General features: G+C 36.9%; 1 protein-coding gene across 3 annotated transcripts in view; it reads left to right on the forward strand.

Annotated features, from left to right (window-relative positions):
• The window catches only part of HIVEP2 (HIVEP zinc finger 2), a 200,051-nt gene that overhangs the window by 95,751 nt on the left and 78,019 nt on the right, over window positions 1-26,281 (forward strand). For 2 of the 3 annotated variants that reach the window (XM_017530403.2, XM_017530404.2), the window contains exon 2: window positions 12,116-12,228. The gene's annotated coding sequence lies outside the window, so the exon portion shown is untranslated. Of the gene's footprint in view, window positions 1-7,475; window positions 12,229-26,281 lie in introns of those variants that run through there. The other variant, XM_017530401.2, reaches the window with a different exon arrangement.

Raw genomic sequence — 26,281 nt, forward strand, 5'->3', positions numbered from 1 at the left:
ACTGCAATTTTAACTTTCTGGGTGCAAGCAATACTCCCACCTCAGCCTCCTGAGTAGCTGGGACTACAGGTGCACCATGCCCAGTTAAATTTATTTTTTTATTTTTATTTTTTAGAGACAGAGTCTCACTATGTTGCTCAGGCTGGTCTTGAACTCCTGGGCTCAGGCAGTCTTACCACCTTGGCTTCCCAAAGTGCCGAGATTACAGACGTGAGCTACCACACCCAGCCTTTAGGAAAATGCTCAGGTGCAATTGTTTCCTAGACATACTGCTTCCCAATTTCTTCACCACTTCCAAATACAGCTGTGTGGGTCAGGAAAAGAAGATGATAGGTATGCTTTCATTTATTTAAGCAGTAAAAAATTATGATTTCATTTATAGAAGTGAAACCTCCCCCCACCCCACATCCAAAGATAAGACTGTATTTGTGTGCTAAGTATACCCGCTTAAAGTTATCTCTAAATCCATTACTATTAAGTTCATCCTTGGTGCAGTAGCTTCATCACGGTTCATTGACGTTAACATTAGAAAAAGTTTGTTATTGAAATCCTTATGTTAGGATTAGCCTGTAAATGGAACAGGTATCTGGTTACCAAGGGATAATCCTTTGTTACTGTTAAATATAAGAAGTCTTAGCAGTGAAGACTCATTTGTGACTGTCCTATATTTAGGCTTAAGTTCTCTGCACTGTGATGCTGAACCATTGCAGAATTATGTAACTGTGTTTCCTTTTGGCTTTCATAAAAATAAGAAACATGTTTCCTGAGGTCATCTTACATTGAGCAAAAATGTTAAATACATGAATAAAAATTCCATTTGGCTTTTTAAAAATATTACTAGACTTCACATAGATTTGTAGTCTTGATATATTTTAGAGTCTTTCACTGGTTCGGTAGTCTTTTATGAAGAACAACAAACAAAACATCCTGTTTTTATAATGTTCAGCACAATTCCCAGGGGAATTATTACAGAAATAGCCGAAGTTCTTCCTATGTCAGTTAGCCGTTGTTTAATTTTCATTATTTAATGTTACTCTTCAAAGTCATTTTTCGAAGTGTGACTATAACAAAATTGATTTTGTTGTCAAGCACCGAAGTCCTGCTATGTGCCGATTACCCAGGTTTCTTATAAGGTGTTTGGAGATAACTGAAAGCCTACTACCATAGCAGCAGAAGCCATTTTAAATTGCAAATATGGGGCCAGGTGTGGTGGCTCACGCCTGTAATCCCAGCACTTTGGGGGGCCGAGGCAGGTGGATCACGAGGTCAAGAGATCAAGACCATGGTGAAACCCTGTCTTTACTAAAAAATATAAAAATTCGCTGGGCGTGGTGGCACGTGCCTGTAGTCCCAGCTACTCCGGAGGCTGAGGCAGGAGTATTGCTTGAACCTGGGAGGCGGAGGTTGCAGTCAGCTGAGATCGTGCCACTGCACTCCAGCCTGGCGAAACAGCGAGACTCTGTCTCAAAACAAAAACAAACGCGAATATGTTGTAAAACTCTTAAACTCTTTTTAGTCTTTTTTTTTCTAACATTTCATGGCTTTATATTTCAGAGACTTAGTGGGATTACTTTAAGTGTTTGCTTATGTTAACATAGGGGAAACCGAATAGAAAAGATGTGTTTAAAGGGTTGTAATATGGCTTTAGGACTGGTGAAAGAGCCAGAACGATGATTTGGAAGCTGAAAATAGCTCTACGTTTTATGCAATCAAGTAAAACTCTGTACCTTGGCGTTCCCCACACCGGATTAGCGAGGAGTTGGAAGTGATTCCACCCCCAACATGCCATTATGGATGACACGCTGGGCTATGACAAACTGCTGGCTAATGGAGCATGTGCTGCTGGGAGTATAACCCTGAGGTACAGGGTGGATTAGAGTTGAGTGACCTCAACTCATATTCATTTCCTCTGAAAGGAAAACTGACCAGCTCTCTCTGTTCTAATAAGCATGTAGGCAGCGTAGCTTCTCGAAGCTGGGTAGGTTGCTTCAGTGGCAGAAGTGCACCATATTTCTGTTTGATGCCAGCTTTACCTGCATAGGCTTCACAGTACCTCATCCTGGTCCTTAAGAATTTCAGATTAAGACCAGAGAAACAGAGGGAGATGGATACGTCTTTTACACTCTAACAGGTTTATTATTATTTTTTTTTTTGTCTTAGTTTGTTTTCGATGTGTTGTTTTGCAAAATGCTGTGAAATAAAGTGAGGACATAAGATGATTCCTGAAGTATTTCTGTTGAGCACGTGGGTAAACCTCTCCTGCTAGAAAAACCAGAACCTCATCAGTCCAAGAGCTGAGTCATCTTTGTGACTGAGAAGTTCATGCCTCACCTTAAGTCCTTGCTACCTAAAATGAGACTGTATGATGTGCCCCGTGAAATCAATAAAACTGTCAGGTTATAATTAACATGTGGTGCTACTCTAATTAAACAGAATTGATGGGAAATATCTGGGAGGATAGTAGCAGTGAAACAATGACGTTTGCATTTAAATGATCTTAATTACTCCTTAGACTTAATGCCCTAATAAGGGGACCAGGAGAATGTCACATCTCACTTAGCTGTATTGTGTTAGACAGTGGCCGTCAGCTGGGAAGGACCAGAGTGCATTAAGCTTGCATTGTGGTGTCTGCCTTTGCAGACAGAAGGTTTGGGAATGTATATTCTTTTCTTTTTTTTTTTTTTTCTTCAAAGGAAATTAAATCACAGCCCTGACAGGAGAGGGTAAAATCTCTGAGAAGACCTCCCCAGTGCTTGGAATTTACAGACTCTACCACGTCCCAGTTTGCTATTGTCCTAAGGCAACACACTCCCCTGCTGCTCTCAGGCGTCTTTGGCGGCTGGCCAGCCTCCCAGGGCCTCTGGCTTTGATGTGTGGTGCAGGCTGTCCTCAGGCCAGGCTGTTGTTGCTGTGGCCTGGGCTTCACTCACACTGGATGCCAGGAGGGATGTCCTGTCTGCAATATACATTTCGACAGCCTGACAGTCCTAGTGATTGTCCCGCTGCAGGGGGAACCTGCCTTTGTCTCAGCCACAAGTGGCTGTCCCCAGCAGCTTAGCTTTGCTGTGCTCTCTTTTGGTGTCTGTGGAAGATGGCTTTGCACCAGCCTGTTGTCCGGGGGAGGGCCTCTCTGCCTGGGGAAGACAGCAGCTCTGCCAGGGTGCTGTCAATCTGAAGAGCCTCCTTGGCAGGGCTCCGGGGAACCAACCAGGCGAGTTGAACAGCTTCCTCGGGGGACATTGCATCGACCTTCATTTGATCTAAGCCTGGCAGCCCAGTTAGTGAGGACATCAATTCTCGCTTGGGAAATCTTCCTTAACTGAACGTTTGTTTCCACCGTGGTCCCAGGCTTGTAGTTAGAAGTCTGTGCTGTTGCAAATTTAACTCTGTAACTTCTGGTAATAGCCGTGGGTAATTCTAAAAGCAGGTGGCACATAAACACAGATGATCATAGTGATAGATACTAAGGAGGAAAAAAGTGGGACTATATCTTATAATTAGTCAAAAGACATGTATATAGACACACACTCTGAAGAGAGAGTGGGAGGGAGAGAGAACTTATCGTTGATTAATTGTTTTCAGAAGAGCAACTTCAATTCAAATAAAAATCACCTTGGAGAACTGAAAGTCGGCCATATGTGCTTCTAGTGTCTACGACACACCTTGCGCTGTAACTTAATAGGATTGATAATATTTCCCACAGAGGACATCTTGCTTCTATTCTTGCAAAACCCCTCCCCCACATATATCTCTTCACCAACAGTTATTTGTTTGTATTAAGTTTCAAGGTGTCCCAATATTTTTGTTGGTTTTTGTTGTTTTCATAATGTAAATTTTTTCATGAGAACATGTTACATTTTTGACAACCTAGTATGAAAAATCTTATCAGCTCTTCTCTGCAGTAGATGCAGAGTGCAGCTTGCAAAGACCCCAGGACCTGCTTAGGCAAGGACACCTGAACAGGGTCGGGGTAGAAAGGGGAAGAGATTTGAAGAAGACACACTTCATGGTCTCAACAGGGTGTGCCTATCTGCCTTCTGTTTCTTGTTTTTGCAACCATTCATAGGTAACAGTAACTTAGCATTCTTATGTTCATATTTTTTTCTTGTCATTAGTGAGGGTTTTATGTGTGTGTGCATTGGATTGGTGGGAGGGAAGGCGACTCTGTTCATACATCCTGAATACTAGGACCTTGTTCAGCCCAATCACAGTGAACAGGTATCTTGTAACACTCAAGCTTTGATGGGTTAGATAGCAGTTTTGCCATAATGCATTGCCTAAATTCTGACTTCCTTGCTAAGAACAGGAAGCATAGTCAAGTTTGGTAAGACAGGAACATACCTCGGACAGTAACTGTGGCTAAACCATAGTCACGGCATTTAACATTAATATGAAACCTAAGATTTGTAAGTCTTCCAAATACCATTTCTTAATGCTTACAATAAGATGACGAATTTGATAGTTCCCAAGACAAAAAGATGGAATTAGAACTCAGTAAGATTGCTGACCTGACTTAGGAGTGCAAAAATATTAGGTTTCTCTTCCAAGTACTTCCCTCTTGCAGCTTGTAGGTACCCTCATCCCTCTGTAATTCTCTTCAGTTAAAAAATAAAGTTTAGAGATTGAAAGCTTATGTTTGTATTGACCTTTGGAAACCTTGGTTGCTTTTCTGTTGAATCCATTGTGCGATACCCAACATATTGTGAGTTGGCAGGAAAAACTCTTTAAGATTAAAAAAAAAAACTAAGGTATAATTCATTAATAATTTCATTCTGTTTCTGGATATGTTTTCTTCCCATTGTCAGCCAGTGTGGGAGGAAAGGGAAGAATGGAGAATATTGCTGGAGTTGAGGGTGTTGTGTGGGTATGTGCCATCCCAAAGTATGTTACGGGAGAAAAAAAGGGTTTATTTTTATAATAAAAGTAAAATTCAAGTACTCGAAGTAACAGAAGATTGTTAAATCTATTGTAGTACAAAGTTATGATTCTAATGCTCTCAAAAGTCTTAATCATTAAAAACATATGTTATCCAAAGGCATACATATGCATAGATATATGTACAAAAATGATAATTTTGTGCTCCCAGGCCCAAACCTAAAATGTCATTCATAACACTATTGCTGCTGCCAGTGGAGAAAATTTGCATAAGACTAAGGCAGAGCTACCCATTCTTTCCTGTCCTGGAATAGAATGATCATTTCCAAACCGACAAATTTTAAACAAGGCCAGAGTTTCCTTTCACTTGGTTAAAAGTGAATTCTGATTAAAAGCTTCCAATGATAATATCTATAACCACAGAGCAGGTGCACCATAGCTTTCTCTTGTGGGAACTCTAGGCTCTCCCTTCTAGAATTGCCCTTAGTGGTGGCCTGCCCTTTCTTTCTCCACATTTACCCCTTACCCCATCTTGGGGCTGCACATTTCCCGTTTGCTCTGTGAAGCCATTTACAACCACTCTATCCCCTACAGAAGGCTTTCTGTTCTCCACTCCTATTATTCTGAGAGTCTTTATCACACATTTTAGCATTTAGCTTTTATTTTTTTAAAACATACTTTTCTGTGTTAGCTCAGGTCACATGTTATGTACTTTATTATCTACTGTAACTACTGGCACAGGTACCTAGCAAGCGTTCTTAATTGGTTGATTGTGATTTCTGGTGTTTGGCTAGTAGGCAACTATTGTTACAGACTACAATCTCGCTTCTCACAGTGTAGACCAGCGAACTCATCACCTGGGAACTTTGGGGTAGACTTTCAGAATCAGAACCTATATTTATAACAAGCTCTCCTGGTGACTCATCTACATGTTAAAATATTATAAAGCACTGCTTAGGAAGGTCCTTCTCTTTGGAAAGGGCAGAGGCCCTAGAAACATTCAGCTTTCTCTCTGTGCAAGTGTTTTCCTGTTGTGATTTAGGTATCTGGTTGTAGCTGACAACAGCTCTCTCTTACTGTAACTATGATGTTGTCAGTTTAATCTTTATATAGAATGAATCATGTTTAAATGTGGCCAGGGGGTTCTGTCTTAGGTCACCAGGACTTGTATTTGTATTCTGATTCAAGACAACCGCCGGATCCATATCGCTAATATCTCTTTAAATGGCCTTTTAAAAAAAATCTTATACTAAGAAGCAGAAAGTATGATTTCCTTTTCCTTAGTTACTTTTTTTTTTTTTTTTTTCACTTAAAGTGCTTACACCCACTCAGCTTGCTATTTTGAACTCTGGGAAAGAAAATTTGTGGGCATCTTGTAATCTTTCAGGAAACAAGGCTTAAATTAAATATTTGCCACATTTTCTACGTGGTTCTTCAGGAAAGTGGAGAGGCACATCACTCCTTTCACTCAACTTGACGAACTTGACACATAGTGATGACTTTCAAAGTATGGATGGAAAACAGTTTCAGGCCTCATTTGCCTATCTACACATAGACATTCAGGTCTTTCTTTTTTCCCTCCCATTTTTTCTCTTTGTCCTTCTCTTCTCTTTCAGTACAGTCTCTAGAATTCTTCATCTACTATTGTCAGTTATGTAAACCATGAGATTCCTTGAGAGTACCAAGTTTTGTGAAATCAATGAAGATAACACGTGGATTTAGTTAACGTGCACAACAAAATTTAGACTATTTTCAGTCAAACTTAAGTTTAACATATTTTATTTATAATTTTAAGTGATTCGTATTTCTGCATTTTTTTCTCTATCTTTGAATTCAAACCTGTTTCACAGATAGCAGAAATAAGAGACAATGGTGGGTGGAGGGGCAGGAGGAGGGCTCTAGCCGACCAAAGCCATTCAGCTGTGTGTGTGTGTGTGTGTGTGTGTGTGTGTGTGCGCGCGCTTTGAGAAAGAGTCTCTCTCTGTCGCTTCCCGGGTTCAAGTGATTATCCTGCCTCAGCCTACCGAGTAGCTGGGACTACAGGCACATGCCACCATGCCTAGCTAATTTTTGTATTTTTAGTAGAGATGGGGTTTCACCATGTTGGCCAGGATGGTCTCCATCTCTTGACCTCATGATCCACCTGCCTTGGCCTCCCAGAGTGTCAGCTGTGTTTTAAAGACACTCAGGGCTTTGTCATGTAAATCTTCTATAGAAATAGAATGGTTCCTTGGGATATTATTTTGTGGTGGTGATATTGTTTACATGCAGTTTTAATTTCATTTTGGGCAAGGAAATGAAGATATTTTATTTAAGATAGGATTTTAAATACTTGGCTTCTATTTAATCAGTATTTCTGGCACGTAAAGGAAGTGATTCAGAGAACCTTGTGAGGAATTAACACAATTTAATTGCTGGACATGAAGAAAGGAAGTATTTCCAAGCAAGTGGAGTGGAAATGAGGAAAGACAGAGAACCAGGAGACTTGCAGAAGATAAATATCTATTGAATATAAAAGTTAAAATGTCTTATATGTAGAGATTCATAATAATATGCTATTTTTTTAACATGGGAAAAATGTTGAAAACATGCATACACACACACACACACACACACACACACATATGTACATTTTGTTTTCCCCTGTTAAAAATAGCACATTATTATGAATCTCTACATATATGGCATTTTAACTCTCTATATATGGTTCAACCCAATTTTAATCAGACTGCTAATGGGAATATTCTGAGTATGGCTGAATATGGAGGGCAAACAGTACATTTAATTAAACAATATAACCTGGAAAAAAATGAATGAAAGTTTCTCACATATACTCATGCACAAAAGAAAATATCAATGAATATTTGAAAAAAAAATGAAGAGTAGAATCTAGCTCTACATGGATTTGAACATGCTATGAAACTACAGTAATTAAAACTAACACACACACACTAAGTTCATGTGATAATGCACATGAAAACTACGTAACGCAATGCCAGTCACATCATCCTGGCAGTCTGAACAAAAGTTCCATTTTAAATATGTGGACCGATGTAACTAAATGGTGAGCCAAGAAATGGACATACTACAATGCAATATAATTCATTGCATTGTAAAGCAAGCTTAATTCATCAGAGCTATTTGAATGCGTACCTTATGCTGTGGATTTAAATATATGCCAGATAAATTAAATAGTTAAAATAAATTTACAGAAAAAAATATACAGAAAATTAATATATATATATATATATATATATATATTACATAAAAAGCCATTTAGGTTCATAAGAAAAACTGGGACCTAAAGGTAGTCATATTATATGGGTAGATAATTTTACATTAGAGGTGAAAGACAATCAAATAATTTTTAAGTGAGAGAATAATTATGGTCACCATTAAAACAAAAATGCAACCCTTAAGAATCATATTACATGAAATAAGCCTCTGAAAAAGATTTTAATTACATGTAATGCTAAGGAAGTTTGGTGAAAGTTGAATGCACATCTACTGCTGGTGGCTTTGTAGATAATTTGAATTTCTTGAAATCAATATAGCCATAAATACGAAGTCCATTACAAACCTATTTCTCCCTTTTGATTTGATAATCCTATTTTTGATAATATTCTAAGAAAAAATAATATACGTAGTATTAAAATAAGTGAGACCATTTGAAATGTTACTACATTTAAGGATGATGAAGGAAATGACTTTATGTTAGCTTTATGGAATATTATATGGCTAGTAAAAATGAAACCTGAATTTCATGGAAATCATATACTTATGCAATGTTAAATTGAAAAATCAGAATACACAATTATATGTACATTATGAGGACATCTCTGAAAATATGCTTACATGGTGACAAATAATAGATTGAAATTTTTTAAAATGAAAAGAATTGTGTTTGGGTGATGGAATAAATGGTGTTTTTCTGGTTAAAAATATCTTCAATGTTTTTATGTGTTTATGAGGAAGAATGATATAAATAACTAAGGATAACTGTACTAATTTGCCATAAGGGGAGGGCTTTTCAGGTGTCACTTTGAAACCCTGCAAAATATGCCAAGATGTCTTGAGTGTATAACAGTGTCAAGGTATTCTTGGTTTTCCTATTTTCATTGGCCACTTCTTCCTTGGGTTTGTGAAGAGGCAAGTTGATTGTAACCATGACGAGGGGGATACTTTGGAGCCAGTATTTGAGGTCTGTTTTCTCACACTGAACTCATTGCTTTTCCCTTTGCCTTCCCATCCTAAGCCGATAAGCAAGTTTAACATAGTTGGTGCTCAATAAGCTCCTGCTAGCTATGACTGAATTTTTGCCTGTGAGAGGCACCGTGGCTGTATGATGTAAAGGGAGAAACAGCACAATAGTAGTCATGTAAACTGCTTCTAGTTGCATGACCTTGTGCAAGTGACCTGCTGGGCCTGTTTCATTGTCAACGAAAAGAGAGTGTTTGATGACTACTAAGAATTAGCTAGGTCTGTAGAGACCTTAAGATTCACAAGCTTACTCCAGAATGTGGTTTTCTACTCTAGAGGGCTCCTTGAAAAGCTCATTTACTGTGATCAGTATTACAACAACAGCATGGTCAATTTAGCCGCTCCCAGGGAGTGTCTTGGTGAACTCAGGGAGCATGGTTCCTGTGTACTACTCCTGGTAGACCATTCAGCTAGAGAAAGTCACTCAACCCAGCATTGTGTGTACATCTGATTTATTACATGCAAATAACTGAAACAAACCAATTGGTGACAAGCATAATCAAATATTAGCTAATGATAAATTGCTCCATTGTTTAGCCCATGTAACATATAACTGACTGAAATACAAAGGTCAGATGTATTTAGATTTTCTGAAAGAGTCAAAAAACACTAAGGGTCCCTCTCCCAACCCCAATCCGTGCCCAGGTTGGTAAAGCAGGTAATAAAAATAAATTAAAGGTAAGGAAGTTTAGATTCAATGACTTTCATCAGGTTATAAAATTATTTGAGGTGTTGCACTACTGTGTGGTGTAGCGATTGTAGGCAATTTGCCATCTTGTGTTTATTTTCATTTCATTATATGTAATTATTTTTAAGGAAGTGAACATTTCTAAATAAATGTTATATAGTGGTTTGTATGTGAGGCTTACCTGTTGTACAGGCAACAGATCTGCATTTTCCCTGTTAATCAGTAGCAGTCATTTAGCTGAATCATCCAATGAGTGACTAATATATTTTATACTTAGTGCTTCTGAACTTTGATATGAGATGCCCATTGCTACCACTTTTAGGCACTCTGTGGGAACACCGAAAAATTCCTAAGTAGTTTGAAGTCACTGACCACTTAGACACCATAATTAGAAATGAGAGCATAGTTGATGCAATACAGGTGAAAAGCCTTTTAACATATTGGCTTAATGACTGGTTATCTGTGGGAAATGTAAGACCTCTTATGAGGCAAGAATTACATAATGTTAGAAAACAATACTCTACCTAAGAAATGAAGAGGGACTGAAAAAGACTTTTGTATAAGTCGGTTTTACATTGTGCTTTGAGAAATCATTGAGATTTTAAGAATCTTGAAGTTTATCCTTCATCATGAAGGGTGCACCCTACCTCTTTTCTTGGAAAGTGACTAACTGAAAGAAAAGTTACGCTAGCTTCTGCATAAAACCGCCCTGGGAAGTATTCAGAAGTGATATTATGAAGCTAGCTACCAAATATTATTTGAGAGAGACTTTGTAACTTTTGCATAAAATGCTAGGAAAAGTACAGAAATATTTTCGCCTCTCTAGATATTCAAATGTGAAAAATGTGTGCATTGAATCATTTTGCAGTTCATTGTTTAGGTGATTGTCTTTGTTGATTCAGTATAATTTTAAATAACTAAACCATTTGGCATTTGTCTCATATTTATGGCAAGAACCCTGGAATAAAGATTATTTATCTCTGTTAATGAAGAAGTCCTTCGAGACCATGTCCAAATGAATTTCCTAGATAATTATTTATTGAATATCAGTAAGACTAGAATCTAGACACTGGTTTTCTTGATGAAAACATATTTCCCATGACTACTGTGGATTTCTAGTTAGTATGTATAGTTACTGCTATTTGTCTTCTCTATTGTTAGCAACATCTTTTGTTTTGTTCTTTTCTAGAGCAATTACCTTCTAATACTGGTGGATAACAAATCTGTTTCAACCTTTATTTTTTAATACTGAGATTATCAATTAATTCTGTTAATGTGTTTAGTGGGTTTGGAGGAATGGCAGTACATGGCTAATTTCAAATTGCATAATAAAAAAATATCCTGCTTATGGCTTTGGAATAAGTTTTGGACCGCCACTTGAATATGATTGTGTTTGATGTTCTGGGACTTTTTGAAGTATTACTGTGTTTGAACATACTAATATTTGAAGGCCTGGGAAGACCTAATTTGGGAGTAGCTACAAACTGTCCAGTTTTCTATTTTACTTTTCTGCTCATCCCTCCAGAATTCACTTTATGCTCTCTCTCTAGTTAAGTTATTGCTTGCTTTCTCTCAAATGTTCTCTTAGAGCTGAGATAGTAATTTAATGTTTGAATTTCAGGAAAAGTGCTTCTAATGGCAAAGTGAATGGAATAAACTAATATTATTTATAAATAATAATTAAGCTATTTATGAGCCCTTAGTAGAGTAAACACTTTCTGTAGAGACAAGGTGTAACATTCTCAGAATAATTTGGAAATTCATGCTCATGAATTATCTCCAAGACTTCTTGATCATTTTTATGTTTAAATGATCTGTCTAGATATTAGTTTCTGTTTCTCAACAGAGATTGCATATAGCTAGGGCTTAATGGCTTTCAGGAACTGTCACCTACAAATTTTCATTGCATAGAAAATTAGAAGAATCAATGAGTATAATTCCAAAGCAATAAATTGCATTTCCCCCTCATCTCTAATTTTAATGTCTTAGCTGACATTATATAGCCATTATTTCCACCTGCCAGTCAGTTCTGGAAACAAACTCTTCTGCTCTCACACTTTGTTGTATTCTTTTATTGTTTTCTGTATGCTTAAATATTCATTTTACCCCAAACTGGAAAATTTAACATAATTCCTAGATGCTATTGTTGTTTTATAGTTTTAAGTAGCACAGTAACTTAGGAAAAGATAGCATAATATCATAATAGTCTGGATTTGATTTTTGTGTTATTAATATATAGATTATATAATGATGCTCTGGTTTAAACGCAATTCTTTGTTTTTTCCTCATTAGGTGGAGCCCTTGAATTTTTTAAAAGACCATAGTAATCAGATCTACTTGAAAAATTAAGTGAATTCATTTGGTTGGAATGCTCTTTTACCAATTCTTTAACATACAGCCACTAGGTAAGTCAAGCCAAATGCTTTCTGTATGGTTTGATTTCAAAGTTACTGGAAAGATTCGTCAAGCACAATGTTAAATAAGCTTTATGTGAAATTTTGACAGTAATTATTTAAGGCTCTCAAAACCTGTGACAGATATTTTGGATGTTACTTAAATGAAAATATTCATATGTTTATTGCATTTTTGGAAATATCTGATTTTAGCTGAAGATTAGAAAGTGGTGTCATTTGAACCAGATGCTGTCAGTTTGAAACCAGATTATTTTATGTGATATATTAATGATGATTTGCTTGTTATAATCTTGAGGCAATATAAAAATATCAGATTTTACTTTGAGTAAGGTTTTAATAAGTAATTTTATTGTATTTTGTCAGATTCATATCTAAGATATAATGAACATTTGGAGTAAATTAGCATCTTTCCATATTTAAACCATTCTCATTTTATAGAAATCGTGGTTTCTGTAATAAGAATAGAAATCTTAAGGAAGGACTTGATTGCTTCAGCTTCCTTGATGCACTGAGCTGCTGTGGGAAGCTCCTGAGGTTGAGAACACATTAGTTACCAGGAGGAGTTTAGGCTTTTAGCAAATTATTGGTGCTGCCAAGATAGAATTTAGTGGGAACAGGACTTTGGCTACTGTTAAAATGTCAGTATAGTAAAGCCTGCTCTGTCAAACAGATTTTTGGCATCAGAAATTTAAATGATACTGATTTTAGGGCTTGGTAATTTTTTAAAAAAAATTCCAAGCAAACTCATGCTTTAATTAACCCTTTACACAGTAAAGAAAAATTGGAAAAAAATTGTATTCCTAATTTAGGTCACAAGATTTGAATTTCTGAAATTCTAAATGTTATTCATGATTCTAAAATTGTACAGCTTGTTACTTAATTTTCCTCCAAATAAACCAGAGCTATTTAAAAACCTTATGAATGATAATGAACAAGAGAGGAAAGTATCTAATCATTTGGGAAGACAGCTTCTAAACCAAACCCACTTACAGTGTCTGTTTTACCTGTGAACATCTTAAGACATGATGATGTCAGATGATTTTTCAGTGATAGTGTTGTAGAGTTTATGCAGGGCAACAACTGCCCTAAGCTTTGTCTAAAATAATCTCTCTTAAGGGAACTGCTTAAGAACTTGACTTGCTAGTGTAGCCTTTGAGCATCCAGTGAGCGTAGAACTATCAAGTGTGGACATTCCAGAGACCCCTTTTCATTTTGCGAAGTTCATGATTCAGTGTTCATTTGTGACCAATAATTTTCGTTGTTATGGGCACATGGTGCCGTTTGAAAATAGTTTTGGATAATTAAAGCGATATAAGGCAGGTAGATGAAAAACCCATTAGGAAGAGAGACACTTAATAAGTTTGAAAAGCAAGACCTTAATTTTTTCAATAGCTATAATAGATGTTAGAAGATGAAAATTAATAATCCAAACCACTAACTTAAATGTCTTTGTTTGACACATTTGATTTTCCATTTACACACAAGTTTGGCTTTTACAGTTATTTCCAAAGTACCCTAAGTGTTAAGTGACATTTAAATTGGTGGTACCTAATTTAAATTTTGTTCAAGAGACTGTTTTATAAGTGCCTCCTGAGAATGGACATGACCTGGGCATTGAATGCAGATGGCCTTCTTGCTTGTTGCATTGTGAGTTCCGGACTGCTCTAGCTGAGTGAGCTCATTGGGGTCACTTGCTTTGAAACAATTGCTTTGCATTAACAAGGATGCTGCCTAGTTCATAGACTCTATGAGGATTAAATACCTGGCAAGTACTAGGAGTTCAGTAAATAGTAGTGGTTATGATGGTGATTAATAGAGTAGTGATTTCATAGTCATTGCAATCACTGGTTAAATGTAGCCAGAATTATATTTCATTTATCATGTGACTGATTCTTTAACCTGTCAACATGGTCTTTACTCAAAGAGCTGAGTATATTTTCTCAATTAAATCAAATACTTCTTTTGGTAAGGAAGCACTTCATATGGAATCAGTAAGCATTTTCATGATGCATATGGAATACATAATCAGCAATTTCTTAGTGCTTTTATCAATGAACCTGGTCCTATGCATTAGCCCAAATGAGGCAATTTTTTCAATATAATTTTTTTTTACAAATAATAAATTTTAAAAACGTGCCCAACTCCTCCCACCACAAACTGTTAGTAAATAGAAAACAGTTCGCGAGGTCAGAAGGGAACATTCTTATCATTAGAATGTTCTTCCTTTTATGGTACCTTTTGTAAAATTCAGTAAATACAAATTGTTATTATTTTTTACAATAATGTTGCTTTGCATGCCCTGCCATTCTACTTAAAGTAATGAATGGTTTTGACTTGTCTTGACATTATTCATTTTAAAGTGATATTAACTGGAGTCTGGGCTTTTAAACACATGGGTGATCAGATTTACATATTGTCATTACGTTGGATATAATTATTTAGGAAATACATAAGCGATATTCCTTCCTAAAAAAAAAAGATGAAAATTATTAAGAATCTCATGTTTATTTGAAAATATTGGGTTAAAGAGCAGTAATTAATTTGCTGAGAATTATATCATTTTTACCATTAGTAGTTTTTGGAGTCAGACATCACTGAAATCTTACTTTAAATTAGGACGTCCAAAATACGTAATTTTATGTTCTGTGAAAATTGCTATATTTTGTGATTTCCACAAATCTATTCTTCATTTTTCTGTCCTTTCTCTTTGATATACCATTATATGTTTTTTTTTCTTGTTATTGCTTATACCAATTAGGAAAATGAAGAGTCAGAAAACCCTTTTAATTCATTCTGTTTTAATACATTTTGACTGATCTTATAAAGATTTGATAAAGGTGCACATTAGATTTGCTATCTGTTACGTCCCGGTGTACTATAACTTCTGCTATCACAGATCATTCAGAGTAGACCTTATAAGCTTCAGGATATTGTGGACTTCAAAATGTTTCCTATTATATAAGGTTTCCGTTTATATTTTTATAGCTCTTCGGATGCATACTGTTTGGTTCCTTGTTTTTAAAAGATAACAGAAGAGGGTATCAGTATTTATATTTGAGTATTAATATTTACAAACTGATATGAAAACGTGGACTCTTTTGTATGCTGTAGATTTCTTATGCTCTTTGTTTTGCTATTCTAACTTATGTGAGTGGAGCCCATTACTGTTAGCTTATTTGAGCTACATGGCTTCACTTTTCCAAAATTATTTTCATGTTTCTTCTATACAACTTGGCTCTTCCTGATTTGGTTTTCAAGCATTTCACCTGGCTATACCTTCATTGACCCATGCATTCCATAACTTTTCATTCATATATTCATCATTCCATCACTAAGTATTAACCAAACTGGTAGTATTAGTAAATCCCATTTTGTTCCACGAGCATGCAGTAGCCATCTGAAACCCTGTCTGAAGGCTACGTTCATATAATTTCATAGTATCTCCTTCTGTCTATCCTTCCTGTCCCCTTCAGTTTGCAGTATAGGATGGCTGTGTGAAGGAATCTCTCATTTTTCACTCTCTATGCAAAACCTACACAGTGGATCTTAGTGACTGATCATATGCTTTGTTTCTATGATGGCATGAATGAATATTTGAGTAATGCTTTACTCTCTCTCTACAAATGGCTTCCATGTACATTATCTCATTTGAGGCAATAACTATTATGTAGTTATTACTCACACTTTATTTTGTCTATAAGGAATTGGAGGCTTGGTGGTAGGGGGTTGGTTTTAGTTGAGTGATTTGTTTAAAGTCACAGCACTAGCGAGTCACAGAACAGAATCCATCTAGTTAACTGGAGTGTTCAAATATCGGAGCTTTGTGGATATGGTCACTATGTTCTGTTTATTATGATTCACATAAGGAAATAGAAGACAGCCATATTAAAATTTGGGGGCAGAGTTAAATCTTACAATTTTAGGGAATTTTGAGGTAGTCCAAGGAACAAAATGCTGTAGAAAGATATGGATTGTTAATTTTCCAGACCTCTGTCAGATAGCACCTTCTGGAAACTAAAACCAGATGATACCAACTGTTAAGTTTACCCAATCACGTCCCTGATCTGAGAATCTCGTGATTTCCAAGCAATATCCTTACATATTAAGAAGGGCCTCTGGAGTGCTGGTTCCCTTGGCAGTTAAAATTTTCACTATAAATCCTTTAATTGGATATTGGACAAAATCCTCCACATAGAGATCTTTATTTTATGTTTGAATCTGATATCACATTGACGTCTCACCCATGAATTGCCAAAAGAAAAATTAGCTTTCTTAATCACATTTAAGAAATGCGATTTGCATTATGGGTTAATGCCCTTTACTGACGTCAGAGTCTGGTTAATAATTTTATTGTAGTATGATTTCTCTTCATGTCTGAGCTCCTCTGTCCTCATCACCGCTTGGCAATTTATACTTCTCTCATGTCACTTTATGTATGAGTTTTTGTACTTGGACTTTATAATAAAGTAATTTGTGTGAGCTTTTTCTCTCATATGCCTGCACTATAAGTTGCTTGTTTGTGTTTTCTTTATCCTTAAAAATAGTGATTGAAAAATAAATTGTAAACATTTAATATTTGTTGAGTTAAATAAAAATATTTGCTGTGAGTTTCTTTTTGAAAATTCACTTTGAGGACTGAAAATTGATACCTGGACACAGGTTTACTTTTAATTATATTTGTGAGATGAATCTTCAAGTCTGATACTTATTAAATATCAAGAGGCAGGTCATGAGTACAAATTTATGATGTTTTTAGTGATTTTTTTTTTGTGTGTGCAAAAAACAAACCCCTTCTCCACACAGCAGAACAAACCTGAAACCGCTACAATCCCATTTTTGACTATGTCAGCAAAAGTAATTGATCTCTGAAAAGATTTAATGAGATAAATAAAATGTGGCCTCTGACAATGAGGGATTCCCATGTAGTGTGAAAGCAAAGCACAGCTGACCTTGACTGCTGGACAAAGTGGTGAGGGAAGCCCCTGAAAGCCTTTGAGCAGGAGAGCGCCGCACTCAGAGCTGCGCTTTAGGGAGCTGGTTCTGGCTGGGCCGTGTTGGATGGCTGGATGGCGGATGAGGTGAGGGTGGGGTGGGAGGCAGCAGCAGTCATTGTAAGCACAGACTCCACTTAGGACGCACTTCCATTAATTCAAACAGGAGCTGTCCCCTTATGTTGTGCCATGTATATCTCCTCCCACACTTACATCATATATGAAGGCACTGCATCACAGACTTCAGTGGAGACTTGCATCCCAGGTTCAGGAAGTTCTTTCTGACTTCCTCCCATATCCCCCTCAGTTCCTTAATTCTCAGGTTTTGCATCATGGTGCCCTTGTGGCTTCGTTCAGCTCAAATTGTTTTTCCTAGGACTCTGGACACTTCCGCAGCTCACTGCCGCGGCTCACTGCCGGTGGGAATTGTCCCTGGATCCCAAGTACACAAGAGCTCCAGGCGTGGATCTGGCCTTTGGCACTTTGCCATTTGTACCCAGAGTACCTGCTGATCTCCGGCCTACTGTGTGTGGTGGGAGATCAGACCGGTGTGAGGGCCTGGTTGGAGCGTAGCGGTAAAGATTGACAGGCACAGGCCATGTGAAGGACACCAGCGTAGGGGCTACCTGATTGGGTCTAGGATGAGTATGTGTGGATGTTTGTGCCTTCTGGGGATGGGGAGCAGAAGGAAGCTGTCAATGCTGACTCCAGGCTTTGAGCTTTGGAGTTTGAATATGACTTTTCATAGAAAACGTGAGGTAAAGAGAGAAGCTGGTTTGGGTAGTAGTGTGATGAATTTGATTGTGTACCAGTTGAGTCTGAGATAAATATAGATTAAGAAGTATGTATTTTATACTACTTTACTTTTTGTTTTTCATGAGGGTTTATAGTTGGAAACGGGAATTCACTGGAAGACTTCATCGTCTTCCTCTTTTTGCTGTTTTTTTTTCAGCTCCTTAAATATTTCCCAAGAGCTTAGGATGATTTTAGGTTTTCTTAACCTTAACCCTGCCAAAATCCCCCACAAATTCACCTCCTCAGGAACATGTGTACGTGTCAGAGTACTCTCAGCAGCCAGAAGTGTGTCTTCCAGCCTCTTAAAATAAAAACATACAGGAAAAATAGCTATCTTTTTCTTTTGAGGAGGATGATCATTGCCATCTCACGACTTGCTGAAATAGCACAGCAAAGAAACATTTGTTGGCAGGCTACAACATCTAGGGAATGCGCAAACACATGCACTTCTCTCTCTGATATGTTTCGTTGATTGAGGCAGTCTAGTTTGGGGAGGCAGGGAGATTTTTAATTGAGCCTTAAAAAAAAGTACTAGCCATTTGTATCTAAAGTTACTGTTTCAATTGGTGGTATTTCTAACAACAGAAAGCCTTAGTTTCTTAAATTTGATGGTAGCAGTGAGTTGATTGGCTCCAGCATAATCCTTCCCATCCCCATCCACTCAGGAGTTTTTGAATTTCAGAAGAGATACCCTTGATTAAATCAGTTTTAGAGTATATAATGATTCTGTAATTATCATTTGTTATTACCTTGTGTACCTAATGATTAAAGCAAACATTTCATAACTATGGGGCAGTAAATATATTTTAGATCTTGAGCCATAAAAAGATTTCCATTAACAGAATGTTTTGTGCACAAATAAATTATTCATTGGCTCTAGCGGAGCTTGATTCTGTCATTATCCTTAAGTGGAAATTTTGAGGACACCAATCATCACAGACGCCAACACTCAGTTGGCTTGAGCCCCGTTCTTCTTACATGGAACCTGAGCTTTTTTGGCTATTTTTAAAAGCTTCAGTTCATTTAAACTCAATGAATATTTATGGCATTTCTGCCATATGCAATGTAGTGTTTTGGTGCTGTGGAGGAATACAATGATGAGTAAGTCTGCATTTCAGCCTTCAAGTTGCTTATAAACTCTACCTAAAATAGAGATCAGACTAGTACATACCTGGCTTGGATATAAGAAAGCTTAGAGTAGTGCCCTCAGCGACGTATAAATAAAATGTTTTATGAAGAGAAATAAATCACATTAATATCCTGTGGGTTTGCCTGGGTAGAGGGCTTGGGGGGCAGGAAGTATTTCCTGAGGACAGCTTTAAGGATGAGCAAGATTTTGATAGGTGGCAAGAATGATGTTTGTCTAGGTAAAAGGTTGGGATGGATAAAGTTGGTGTGATCATGGAAGGAAAAGTAACATGGTATGTTTGGAATAGAACATTGGTAAGTGAAGAGGAGCTATGAAAGAAGAAGGAGGGAAGGAATCAAGAGACCTAGAGAGTATAGAAGGACTGGAATATAATTAATTAGAACATTAGTTTGGTAGGCATTTTTTCTACCTAATCATGTGATAGGAATCATATGATTGGATTATATTTTTAAAATATTAATCTGCTCACTGCAGATCATATCACCAAGAAGAACTGGAAAACTTGGAGGGAGACAAATTAGGAAGCTATTCAATAGTCTCCTTGAGAAGTAGTAAAGTTCTGAACTAGGATGATTGTAATAGGAATGTAAAGTGGGTTAGGGAGAAACATGGAAGTTGAATATTCTGTAGGCTTTGTCTTCGGATTGGCTATGAAGGGTGGGAAACAGGAAGCAGTTAAAGCTTCAATTTAATATTTGTTGTCAACTTTTAAATCAACCAACATTTATGAAAAGCCAGCCATGTGCAAGACACTGTGCTCAGTGTTGAGATAAATAAGAATGGCCCCATTCTCAAGTAGCTAAAAATTTAGTTGGGGATATAAAATATGTGCTCGGGCCAGGTGCAGTGGCTCATGCCTGTAATCCCAGCACTTTGGGAGGCTGAAGTGGGTGGATCTTGAGGTCAGGAGTTTAAGACCAGCCTGGCCAATATGGTGAAACCCCATCTACTATAAATACAAAAATTAGCTGAGTGTGGTGGTGTGTGCCTGTAATCCCAGCTACTGGGGAGGCTGAGGCAGGAGAATTGCTTGAACCCTGGAGTTGGAGGTTGTACTGAGCCGAGATCACGCCACTGTACTCCGGCCTGGGGGACAGAGCAAGACTCTATCTTGAAAAAAAAATTCGCTCAACTAGAATTCAAAGCCGACCATGATTAGTGAGATAATGGGAGTTGAGCAAAAGCTATGAGAACACAAGAGAGAGTGGCATTAATTCTGACACTGCAAAAGTGGGGAAGTTTATTGGGGGAAAACACTTCGTCTGGGCCTTGAAGATCAGATAAAAGATTCCAAAAGATTTCAAAATATTTAGAAATGTAGCTGGAAAATTAACAGAGGCAAGTCTCAAAGAAGCTAAGCCAGGAGGAGCTTGCTAACGAGAGGAACTCTTACTTATTAAGCGCATTGGGAATGTTAGATCTTGAGCTAAGAGCCTTGTATTTAAGAGAGTGTTCAGCGTATAATGCCACAAATTCATCACCAATTGTTGTGATCTAAGAAAGGACCAATGGATTCGGCAATTTAAGAATGCTGGGTGAATTTGAAGAGGTTTCAGTATAGAAATACAGCTAAGTAGAGAAAACACAGGCAAACACAGGGTGAAAACATTCTAAAGGTTATTACTTATCTTGAGTACATAATTAAGTACACCAGTAAGGAAAAGGCTGAGCTTTTTCTGTATATCTCCTTAATGGGCAGTAAGTTTATGTAAGCCTCAGAAGATCTTTATGCCTGGGTTGGTCTTAGAGGTGTCATTTGAGAATGTGCTAGTCCTGAGAAGGCTTTGCACACTTTAAAATACTGCAAAAATGTTACACTCCCAGATTATTTTCTTGCAATTAAAAGATCTCCACACTCACTGACGGCTTTCCTCCTCCTCCCTGCTACCTCTTTCCTCCTTCTCACTCCTTCTCTTTGCGTACCAGCTGATAATGGTGAGCACACTTGCCACACCCTTGGCTTAGGGTCAGGGAAGTCCTTGGGCTCTCCTTGGCTCTTTTCCCATCTGGAGGGAGATTTCCATGGAGAACAATCCAAGGAAGTGCATGCACGTGCGTGTGCACACACAGACAGACACACACACCAGCTCTTTTCCTGTCCTCAAGGATATTTATGTGCCAATACATAGACAAAACACACAGTCATATGCAGTCCTTTGTCACACCCAACCTGAGGAAACATGGGGCAGGAGTGCAGGATGCTAGCAGGAGGTGATAGGATACTATTAATAATTGAAGCTTTAGGAATAATAACAGAGCTTGTTCAAGAAAAATTCTGAAATTGCTTTGTTAAGATGAACAGCCTATTATTATAGAATGTAAAGAGGTAAAATTTATATTATGGTTATGTTTGGTTGGTTTTTATTTTTTCAAGCAATTATATAGCCAACCGGGCTAGATAAAAGAACTTTCACAGAGGCACCCATATTATTACAAAGGGGTATTTTAAATTATATCAAACCATCCTGTAATTTAACAGGAATAACAAGAGAGAGATTAACAGGAGGAGTAGAATGGAAGAAGAAGCAATTGCTCCTAAACCCCACAAAGACACCAAAGTACATGAGTAGTGAGTGTGTTTACAATCATTAATTCACCCATTCATCCATTCACTTAATCACTCAGTCAACAAACATTTGCTGAATTCCTGTTTTATCCCAGCCTGGGGGCTGGGAAATATAACTGAGTGGAGAAAACAGACAAAATTTTAGATAAAACACATCCTTCTTATAGGTAACTAGCCAATATAAGTCAGCTTTCCTGTTTTATAGGTAGACAGCTTGTTTGAAATTACATTTATGAGGTGAGTATTATATACTAATGTTTCTGTGCCACAAAGCTATTCCCTGCCATTTTGAACTCTAAAGTGTGCTCAGCCTGCTAGAGCACAACAATCTAGCTGTCAAGTTCATGGTAGTGGGAGTTCTCAGAGCATCTGAAAAAATTGTGGTGCATTCTCATCATGATTTACCTATCACAGTATTGGAATTCCTTTTCCTTGAGACTTGAAGTGGTAAGATGTTTTATTAGGCTGCTTTTCTCCTGTTCTATGGGAAGCCCTAGAATAGATGGGGTTAGTATGTTTGTTCATCTGTACATGTACATATCGTCAGGGAATCCCCCAACATATGGGGGCATCTTCCACCTTTGGAAGCACTGGCAAGATCATTTCAACCCCTGGTCATGGCCAGAATTGTGAGGGACCGTTGAGACTGGAAGACCTAAACCAATCGCTTAGGGACACAGTAAACCTGAGTGTAGTGATATGCCCCTTGGCAGGTAATAATTTCTCCTTTATTGTTATTACCTCTCCTGGCCTCGTCTTTGTCATTTTCTGCATTTCTTTCAACTGGTGATCGTGGCTGACAGGTTTGTGTCTTGCAGGATTTATTCTGTGTTTATTTTAGCTTAGTTTTGTTGCATGAGAAAACAAGGCGATCACTTGTTCTCCATATTTGCTTTGTAGCACGTATTCATGAGTATTTGAATCAAGTGTAACATGCCACCAAGTTTACCTCTGTCTTAAACAGTCAGAAATTCAAATTGACCCAAGAGGCCTATTGTCATAGAACTCTTAAGTTTGAGTTCTTTCATTTCTAAAGCAAATTTAAAAAGGTCTATATATGATATGTGCATAAATCGCAATCATTTTTATGTCAAGTATAAATTTTGAGTTTTTGTAGTTGATGAACATATTTTTCTAGTTGCAAAAAATTTGAATTAAACTATATGTAAATGTAGGAGTTTATTTTTAGAAAACTTCAACTCACATTTGGAAGTATTTATTTGATAAAGATAAAAATGTTTATGTGGACTTGTTTTTATCTCTACAGAGGAAAAAAGTTAATTTGACTTTGGTATTATTTTCTAAATAGTACGCATTTGTGCCTGCGCTGTCTTCTAAAGCATGTATATTTTATTATACCTTATATCTGTGGCCTTGGAGGAGAGGACAGAAACTGGTCTGATGTGTGCATCTAGGTTTTTATTTATTCATTCACTCATTCATTTCTTCATTCAGAATAGGAATGGAAAGATGTTGGCCTATGATTTGTGTTTTTCATTCTGATAAACATCAGATAGATTAAATATAACTGGGAAATATAGTATTAATGGAGAGGTACTAAATAACATATCAAAACGTAAGGTTGCAAGTGGATGGAAAATTTGTATTTGAGTATAATTTTAATAAATTATTATTTGATTATAAAATTCTCTTTGACTGTTTTTGGCCAAAGGAATATAGCTTTTAAAAAATATCTAGAACTATATCTGTGCTTTTAAATATATGTTTTGTGAACCTTTACCAGCTGACAGGAACAAGAGTTGAAATATTTCAGTATTTGCTGCTTGCAGTGGCTCACGCCTGTAATCCCAGCCCTTTGGAAGGCCAAGGCAGGTGGATCACTTGAGGTCAGGAGTTTTAGACCAGCTCGGCCAACATGGTAAAACCCCATCTCTACTGAAAATGCAAAAATTAGCTGGTCATGATGGCGCACACCTGTAATCCCAACTACTTGGGAGGCTGAGGCAGGAGAATTGCTTGAACCCAGGAGGTGAAGGCTGCAGTGAGCCAAGATCATGCCACTGCACTTCCAGCCTGGATGACAGAGGAAGATTCCATCAAAAAAAAAAAAAAAAAAAAAAAAGAAACAAATAAAAGAGAGAGAGAAAGAGAAAAAGACGAAAGAAAGAAAGACAGACTTTGGTATTTATAGAGCAAGGGTGTCCAATCTTTTGGCTTCCCTAGGCCACATGGGAAGAATTATCTTGGGCCACACATAAAATACCCTAACACTAAGGATAGCTGATCAGCCAAAACGAAACAAAAACTCATAATGTTCTAAGAAAGTTTAAAAATTTGTGTTGGGCCACTTTCAAAGTCGCTGTGGACCGCATGTGTCCTGAGGGCCATAGGTTGGACAGACTCGGTTTAGAGTCTTGATATAAGCTTTTTTTCTTAAGCTATTTAAACATACACATAATGGAAATTTCTCCTAAACCAGGAATTATTTTATTTTAAGGAGCTTATTTTTCAGATATTGAAAATAAATTTCTAAATCAGACACATGATATTTGTGCTTTTTGAAGAAACACGATTGGTCTATTTATGTGGAAGATCTGTTCACTTAGGATTTTACTTAGAATATAGATGCAAACTAGTGGATGAAGTTAATTCATTTATTTAAAGATATTTATAGCTTTATTTTAAATTTATTAAATTATAATCATTTATTATTTTTATTTTACATATGCCCTTTTTATATGCATTTGTTTGAAGCATTTTGGAAGTCTGGTGAAAAAATTAAAACAATTATATTTTAAGGTTGGCACCTTAAAGTAATTAATTAAATTCATTATTGGCACTTTATTCTTTAGAACAGATGCAATTAGTTAATATTTTCTGGAGAGCACATTTTTAAATCTTTTTAACTCATGATAACATTTTTAGTCAAACTCTCTTAGATGTCTAAGGAAATTAAGTTTGGAAATGTTCTGTACAATTTCTGTAATGTCTATTAAAATGAGACGTTTTGATCTTACATATTTTATAATAACATAAACTATAATTCTTGATAACTCAATGATTTCTAAGTTTTATTTTTCCAATATTATTAACACCTTAATAAGAGATTGCTAAATTGAATAATATCAATATCATGGCAACAATGTGAGTAGTTAACTGGTGGGAGGGATCAGTGATTAACTGGAAAGGTCATTGGTTGAAACATAAGGAGGCTGAGCTTCTTGCTCTGGATTTCATAGAATGGCTTGCAGAGTTTGGACAAGTATCTGAACCTTCTACTGTTTCACCACTCAGCCTCTTGCTTTTGGGTGTATGTGTGTGTGTGTGTGTGTGTGTGTGTGTGTGTTTGTGTAACTGGACTTTAGCATGTATCTCTAAAATTATTTCTCTGTTTAAAACATGAAAATCAAGACTTCATAGAGATCTTTAAACAAATACTGATATGGATTACTGTGGGAATCAGTTCCTTAATCCAGATGTCTAGGAAATATCCTTCCTCTAAATTTCTTAAGTGTGAAGGGCCCCTCTATGAAAAATGTTCATAGTGCTCAGGTAAATTGTTAGGAAAGGGGAAAAAAAACTTCTTACAAGATTTATCCTCCAAGCTTAAGAAATGAATCATGAGCAAAAATGTGAAAAGGCACTTTCTGAATCTTCCTTCATTCTCTCTGGCCTCTGTGGCCATTCTCCCTCCTTCTTGACCTGAATTTTAATAAGTCAGGTAGGGAAATGCCTTCTACCAGCCCCAGAGGTGTGGAGGTGGTGATGTATAAGGTGAGTTATAAGCCTAAAACCTTGGAGGTAGGGAGAAGATATAACAAAGATGAAAGAGGGGTAAACCAAATCAATGGTTCTGTCTACAAATGTGTGGACTTTATTGTTTTCAAATTGCAGAACCACTCCTCCGTCACCCCTAGTATGTGTAATCACTCACTGGTGTTCAGCTATGGTTTTGTAGCTGGCCACAATGGGGTAGAGGATTTCCAAGTTGGTCAATGAAGGGTGTAACTGTTGCCTCCCTAGCTTCTGGGACTGGATCTGAGCCTTGTCTTACATGGCTATAAGGTATGAGCCATAAACTGTGTGAGATTCTCAAGAAGAGTAGAAAGAAGAAGCCTGATGGAACTGCTTTGGTGACAATCTTAAAGGAGAATTGGTTATAAGCCAAGCTTGATTTAAGAACACACAACTGGGGAGAGGATCCTTGCCATCAGTATTTATGGGGCCTCGGGCGCAAGAGTTCAATTGGAGGCCCACAAGGACTCTTCATTTGATCAGTGATAAAATCTGTATTTGCACAGAACATGAAGTTGCAGAGATTTCGTCTGACCTGCTCACATTGTGGATTTGATGAGAATGATTTTCTGGCTCATTTTTGTTGAACAGTAATTAAATCTTTATTAAATAAAGAAGTTCTAATGTCCTGTTAGTGAACTTTATATGGGTCATGCTTGACAAGCCTGCTTACTTTAATTATTTGCAGCTTTAAAATTTAAATAGACTGTTTTTAGATTTTCTTTTTTTTTTTTTTTTTTTTTTTTTTTTTTTTTTTTTTTTTTTTTTTTTTTTTTTTTTTTTTTT

Source organism: Cebus imitator, unplaced genomic scaffold (genome assembly GCF_001604975.1).
Source record: "Cebus imitator isolate Cc_AM_T3 unplaced genomic scaffold, Cebus_imitator-1.0 Scaffold65, whole genome shotgun sequence".
NCBI lineage: Eukaryota > Metazoa > Chordata > Mammalia > Primates > Cebidae > Cebus > Cebus imitator.